Below are 7,294 nucleotides of genomic sequence, written 5' to 3' on the forward strand. Positions count from 1 at the left end.
ACCAGTCTTGGAGGTGGCGCCATCTTTGCCAAGTGAACTGGAACGTTTTTATTTATTTTTTTTTTTTTTTAAGAGAATGAGAGTTATTGACCAGAAGGTATAATTCTGAGTCGCATACCCAGACAGAGGTCATGGTTGGCGGGGTCACTCCTAACACAAGATCCGTTTAACTAACAGTATCACCTGTTGACACACTGAGTCGGGTCGGGACTCAGAGAAGCTGACTCAATCCCAGACCACGTGACTGAAACAATGCTCGTGAAAGTTGAATTGATATTGTAACCCTAGCACAAGCTTGTAAGGATGGAGGAATGCTTGTGTACTTCCGGTAAGGAATAACTTCGTGTACCTGAGGTTAATCATGATAACTGCTCGGAATACATTTGTTACAGTCTCCTCTTGTTACCTCGCTAGCTCTCGGAACAAATGTTGCTCGAGGTATCGCTAGATGTAGATGATATTCTTCTCGCTCAATCTTTGTATTGAATGGATGAGGAGGAAAAAATGAGTTCAGACCGTTTTTATCACGTGATGGGTTAAGACTGTCTTTCATATCACATGATGGGTTAAAATTGTATTTCATCACACGGGAGTCCAAGCTTGGTGACACGTTCACAATGTAGGTCTCAGTGTACACTACAAGAAGCAGGTCACAACATTCTATTTTTAGGCTAAACAGTTGCTAACCGCGGACAGTGTTGTTAGACTAAAGCATTCCGGGGTTAATGTCAGACAAATAATCTCGAGGGAAGCAAAATTCAAAAGAAAGAACACGGAGGAGAATCAGACAGGTAGACGTACACAGATGTTAACGGGAGGATCTGTCTCGACCAACGCCGTGTTACAGTCGGGCTTTGCTTGCCTGCTACCTGCGTCACGTGATGGACACCAGTTCTCGTCGAGTGTCACGTGGTTAGCGAGACTGATGACGTCAGAGGCGCACGTGCTTGCAAGACGGCGGCAGTTGCTGCCTCAAACATGGCCGACGCTTGCAGGTAAGGAGTTAACCTCTGAAAACCTTTCTAGAAACTATATGCTGTCTGCAGAGTAGTGTAGAATAGAATGCGTGTGTGGTGTGTAGGTGTGTCCGTGTAAGCTCATGAGACAGTGAGAGTATTTGCGTTTGTCAGTGTGCACGTGAGAGAGAAGAGCAAAGGGGTGACTAGACGAGTGTCTTGTCATTTTGAAGAATTCCTTTCTGTCGTCTGGTAGGGGAGGTAAGTCAAGCGACAGGGGAGGTAACCGGATATTATTAAAAGAGCGAGTGACGCAGAGTGAAGGCCAGGTGTTTACAGCAAGAAAACATCAGAGAATTTGTACTCCCTCCCGCCTCGGACAGATGGATGACAGTGAGACAGGACGAGTCGAGACCCGAGGAAACTCATTGTGCGCCTCCAACAGACTTCATGTCCTCCTCCTCTCTGCCGGCAGTTGTTACCGGGTCTGTCAGTTAATAAACTGACCTGTTGTAGACTGGCTGAGTTATTCTTCTCTGTGTCTGTGTGTTGTTCTTTATTTTGTTTTTGTTTTGATTTTTTTACTACGTTTGTTGAATCAAGGGTTGACACGCTTGACACACAGTACCCGTCTTTTGTCGGATGTTGACGAGTGCAGTAAAGAGTAAACAACTGGACAACAGTGATTGTGACTGTCAGAGGTCTATCATAGCATGGCGAGATTTATACACGTGTGTCTCTCTCTGTGTGTGTGTGTCTCTCTCACACACACACGCACGTGCGTGCTGTTATTATCCAGTCCATCTCTCAGCCCTCGTCGCCATCATTACCGTTCAGATAATGTAAAGGCTTTTGATCTCCGACCTCGCAAGTCTGGCTGACGAACATTCTCAGCTTCCCCGTTCTCTCTCGTTCATTTTCTTTTACTTTTTCTTTCTTTTTCTCCTTCCTCATTCTCTTTCTCTTTTTACTCTTCTTCTCATATTCCCTCTCCTTATTTTCTTTCTCGTCTCGAAGTCTGTGTTTGAGCGAACGTCCGTATGTCGTCCTTGACCAGAAAGTGGAACTACGTGGACTAAAGATTTCATTCGAGGAGCCTACAACCAAAACAACGGGAAAAAACTCACCAGAGAAGGAGGAAGCAAAATTATTTTGTCTTGAGTCTGAAATAAAAAGACAAGATGTCAACATGTCGTCTGCGATGTTTATGTAGTTTCACGTTTTTTAAATAGTGTCTGCTAGTCTCAGGTTACTTACTCAACTGTTCCTTACCACCGCAGTTTTCCTGTTTATTATGTCTAAAAGAAATATGGATTCGTTCTGTTGAATTAAATCAAGTACGATCTCCATAATTACATCTGAAAGTTTCCCTTCTTCAAAGAAAAACCGGGTGGGTCTGTCACGTGAGCTGGAAAAGATGTCACCCATTGCCTGCGGGTAGCTGACTTACCTCGGGTGGGTAGGCTGGCTCAGCCGGGTATTTTTGCTCCATGAATACTTGTAGTGACGATCATGTAATAACTAGTCTTGTCGGAAAGGAAGTAAATAATTCGAAGTTCATCAAGACGATGACTAATTGTGTATTTCATCGTCAAGACCGAGTGAAAGTCCATGTTGCATGCAAAGCTGTCTGTGACTATACCCTTGCCTCTCGCCAACAACTCTCCATCCTAACCAGTTGCAGGAACCCCAGAATCAGTTCTGACGATAATAGAAGCATGATTTTCATTTTATCTTTTCCTCTCGCGATAACGAAAATGACTTCGAACTTGCCCCCGTTGCCAGCAGACCACTTGCCTTACAGGAGACGATGAGAATCGACAGAAATAGACTTTGTGCGCGTTTTATGTAGAAAATGGCAGAAAAAGTACAAAACCATAATAATCATAATAAAGACACGTCCATGACACGCTGCACGGTCGCTGGGAACACTAAAACCACTTACCCTCAAGGGAGAGAAAGTGTTTTTCATCTACAAACCTTTGATGTAACACTCGCGGCGATGCTGGGTTGTCGAGGAGGTGATTTGGACAAGTTCTCGGTCTCATCCACCACCATGTTTCTTTTAAGCCCGGTATAATTTATTCTGAGTTGAAGAGACAAGAGGCAGCCCACATTTGCAGCTGTAGATAACTGGACTTCTACTTTTTGATGGCTCTTCTCCCCCTGACTGGAGGGAGGACCTCATCCAGGCAATTTGCAGGCTCTTTGCCACAGCTCTCCTCCTGTGAGACAGTGCCAAACACCGATGGTCGAGTGGAGATTCCTGCAATTCCTGTGTGAGTGCCACTCCTGGCTTGATGGCACATCTCTCTGCACCTACTTCACTCTATGAGGCTTCCACACGATAGACAGAAGAAACAAAACTGAAAAGGAAAAACATTTCGCCTTCAAAAAGATTGTTTTACTAGAAATAAAATGAGTTTTTTAAATTACATTTTTTCATTTTTTTTATATTAATTATTAAGAACATTGAAGTGGCACTCAACTGGGTATTACTGAGCATTTATAACATTTTTGTGGGATTTTCAATAATGGTGTCCAAATTTGAGTTTGAAAGTAAGTTTGCTCAGAACACTGATAGTCTTGGAAGGAGACACCCTGGATTCCCTCTCAGTTAAAGAGACGATGTGCTGTGATGTCTCCTTGCTGAGTCCTGCGCCATCTTACCCTCATCATTGCTCCTCGAGCCGAGGGGGAAAATCCTGCTCTTTTCAACAACAACAACTCTCATCTATCGCCATCACAACCTCTAGGCACAAGTAACGTGTCTTGAATGTCTTTCACAAAACAAAAGCATGAAGGTGTAGGTAGAGAAGTGTGGAGAAGCTGCCGTACAGCGAGTAAAGCGGGTGCAGGGGCAGGGCCAGAGGCAGGGGTAGGGGCAGGGGCAGGCTGACACCGGGTCTGGCAAAGCGCTCCGCCGCAGCTCGAGGGCCATTACGGAAACGCACAAGTGGCGAAAATGACTTTCTGCTCCCTGCCCCTGGCCTCTACCCGCCCATACCCCGCGATTTACGAGCCAACCCCGAGCTCGTGCCACGCGCATAAACTCGCTTGTCCGCGGCCCTTCACTCTTTTTATTCGCTTCCCTCCGATCCCGTTTGTTTCCCGCCTGTTGGCTTGTTTGTTTTGCTATTTCTTTCCTCGGAGGGTTAGAGGAGGGAATTCATCATTAGATATTTCTATCGCTGACGCTGTAGAAAATCGAATTAAAGGATTTTTTTCTTTTTTTCTTTCTCTGTAAAATGGACATTGCTTTGAGGTAATCCCATCTCTTTCTTAGGTTTTGGAGATCAAATCTTCGGTTGTGGGCGGAGGAGATGAGAGGAGGACAGGGGAGTAGGGAAAGTCAGCGAAACTTTCAAGAAACATCAGGCAAGGAATAAAATCTATTTATGATGTGGTGTGCGATTATGTTTGCTGGTTTTGTCCATTCATCATCCACCCACCCACCGTTATGTCTGTGGAAGCGAGCGGAAGCAAGGGGCTAAGCTACATTACTCCAGCCTCATGCTACAGGGCTCCTAGGTGGTGTTTGTTAAAGGTCTAGTGGGGTGCACTCTGTTTCTTCCAACGGCTGAGTAAAGCCGCCCTCTACCTCTCATTCTCGAAATACAGTAACAATTACAATAATCCGCACTATTTACAGTAGGTTTAAAGAATATTTTGGCTTTAGAGAATTATTTAACAATTCAGCAATTGAATTATAGTTACATACCTACATATTTCAGAACATGTCGATTGTTGTAATATAGACGAGGTAGGGGATGAATTTCATTATAATTATGTTTCTGTTCGCTAACCCTTTGATACTGTTTCTCGGTATATTTTGTGCCTCACCCAAATGTTTTAAATGTCACCAGCTGATGAATGTTTAATCTAAACGTAAACTGATTAATTCTAAGAAAATTATTTGAATTGCATTATCCCTGTCTTAGTAATTTCTCTCTGTGTGTGTATAATATATTAGTGTCATATATGCATCTATATCTTTTGCCATATTGTCGCCATTTGTTGTACATAAGAGATTGTTATTGTGTGATGCATTTCTTATCTGATTTTATGGCTGAAATGCCCCCCTGGGCTGATAGCCAATAAAATAAATGAAAGGAAGATGTTTGTAGGCGAGTGCCTGTACTCAGATTGTGGGAAGCAGTGCCTTGCACTAAGCTCTACCCATCATTAAAAATATTGCTCCCCACTACACCTTTAAGACCAAGAAATAAACAACAACAAAAAACATCGCAGTTAGTCGGTTTACTCAGGCAAATGAAACTGAGGCCCAAACAGGGTTTCTGGTATCCTTCTAGTGCATTGCTTTGTCTTGTCTAAGGATGAGGGTTTTTTTAAAGGGGAAAATACTGCTCGATCATCATCAGCATATGGTACAGTAATAACTCCCGAGTAATGTGTTGCATAGTTCTATTCTTCTTCTTTTTTCTTTCTCTCACTCGCTCTCTCTACCCCCGAATCCGCGGCACTAAATGACACACGCGGTGTTATGATCGGTGAGTTGGTTCGGAATCCCGTTCCCCGAATGTGCAGTGGTGCACCTGCATTGGAGCCTGGCTTGGTGAGTCTGTATGAGAGCCTGTCCGTGTGAGCCTGTGAGCCTGTCTGTAATCGATTCGCCGGCCGGAAAGACACCAGCACGCATGCGCACTGGGTGCTGGCTTCCCTCGGCATCCAACATGCGATTTGCACGCATGTGTTATCGTCAGTCTGCGTCCTCCGCTGACCCCGAGGGTCGTATATAAAAGTTGATGGCTTCCTTGCTGCTTTTGTAGCGGCCTTCCTTTCACTTGCTATTTTCCCTTCCCACAATGCCTTGCTTTGGTTTCGGAACTGCCGGGGAGGGAGATGTAGTCGTGCTGTGGCCTCTGGTCCTTCGCAATGACCCCGACCATGATCTGTACTGAGGGCTGATCCGTGGTCTACTCGACGAGAAAATGACGGCGCGATGAAAAACAACAATGATCCAGAGCTGTCAATATGTGTATATGTGTGTGAAGCATGTACAGGGTGCCCCGGGTGTTCATAGAAGAGCAATATCTCAAACTGTACACTTCATTCGCTGCATTTTCAACTTGGTCTATTTTAATCTAAACAACACTAAAAAGGAAACAAATAACAACAATAACAAAGTCATTAAAATTCTCTCGCTGGTAGGTCTTTAACATGTGCTAAAATGCCGATAATCACACGAGTGAGGTGGACGAGGATGCTGGCGCCGAATATTCAGCGGATCGTGTCTCTGCCCGCGCAAATGGAAGACGATCCGGGAAGACTTAGCTCCCCTGTCAGGGCCGCCCTCGTGTTGCAGACTCGCAGAACGTGAGCCTCGGTGGCGCCTGTCCTCTCATGGCTCATTTCTCCAGTTTGACCGCCATGATGACAAATTGCCTTCCAGTCGGGTCGATCTTGCATCGGTCGTGTTGGGGGGAACCGTCCAGGGACTTTCCGTGAAACCATCTTGTTTTTTGGAGTTTGTGTGTTTGTGTGTTGCTGCCATGCTTTCAGACCTATTGCAAATATACTAGCCTGACATACCAGCCTATGTCTCACTTTTTTTCTTTTCTTTGCATTATTCGGACATAATGACTCCTTGCTCTGTGTCATGGTTTCCTGCATTCAATTACAAATATATTTCTTCCGACATTTTCTCTTATGACCGGGATGCTGGTGAATGTTATTCCTCTCTGATTTCATTTCTCTGTGTCTTCAATGCTTGTTCTTCTTACGTTGTTGTTTTTTGTTTATTTGTTTGTTTGTTTGTTTGAACTTGTTCATGCCTTCCATTTCTTATATGTCTTCTTGTTCTCGGACACTGCACTGAACTGCGAGAGGGACAAAGGAGAGTGTGGAGGGAAAGACAGACAAAGAAGTGGATACACTAACGGTATTCGAACCCAGAGGTCTTCAAGCATTGATGATCTAGTGACAGAATACTCGTCTACCACGCAAGAGAAACGAGTTCAATTTCCGGTCGACGCACATCATCATCGTCTTCTTCTTCGTCGTCGTCGTCGTTGCTGATCTAGTGTAGTAGGTTTGTTGATCTTTAGAATCTCTCTAGTCACTCATGTTTTTCTGTTAGCTTACCTCGGACGCACAATGCCTATAAAAAGATGCGACACTGTGTAAACCTCCTCTTCCCCTCGGAGTCGTAAACGTCCGTGGCGGCATCCCACTGCAATAAATCACCGTCAACCCGACAACCAAACTGAAAAAACATCTTTCATAATTTGAACAGTCTCTTTAGACGCATCGGTGGTCTAGTGGTAGAATACTCGCCTGCCACGCGGGTGACCCGGGTTCGATTCCCGGTCGATGCA

At 44.7% G+C, this 7,294-nt stretch overlaps 1 non-coding gene across 1 annotated transcript; it reads left to right on the forward strand.

Annotated features, from left to right (window-relative positions):
- Nucleotides 1-7,223: 7,223 nt before the first annotated feature.
- On the forward strand, nt 7,224-7,294 carry Trnag-gcc. The gene has a single exon. It is a non-coding gene; the product is annotated as a tRNA-Gly (tRNA).

This window comes from Pomacea canaliculata, linkage group LG6, assembly GCF_003073045.1.
Source record: "Pomacea canaliculata isolate SZHN2017 linkage group LG6, ASM307304v1, whole genome shotgun sequence".
Lineage (NCBI taxonomy): Eukaryota > Metazoa > Mollusca > Gastropoda > Architaenioglossa > Ampullariidae > Pomacea > Pomacea canaliculata.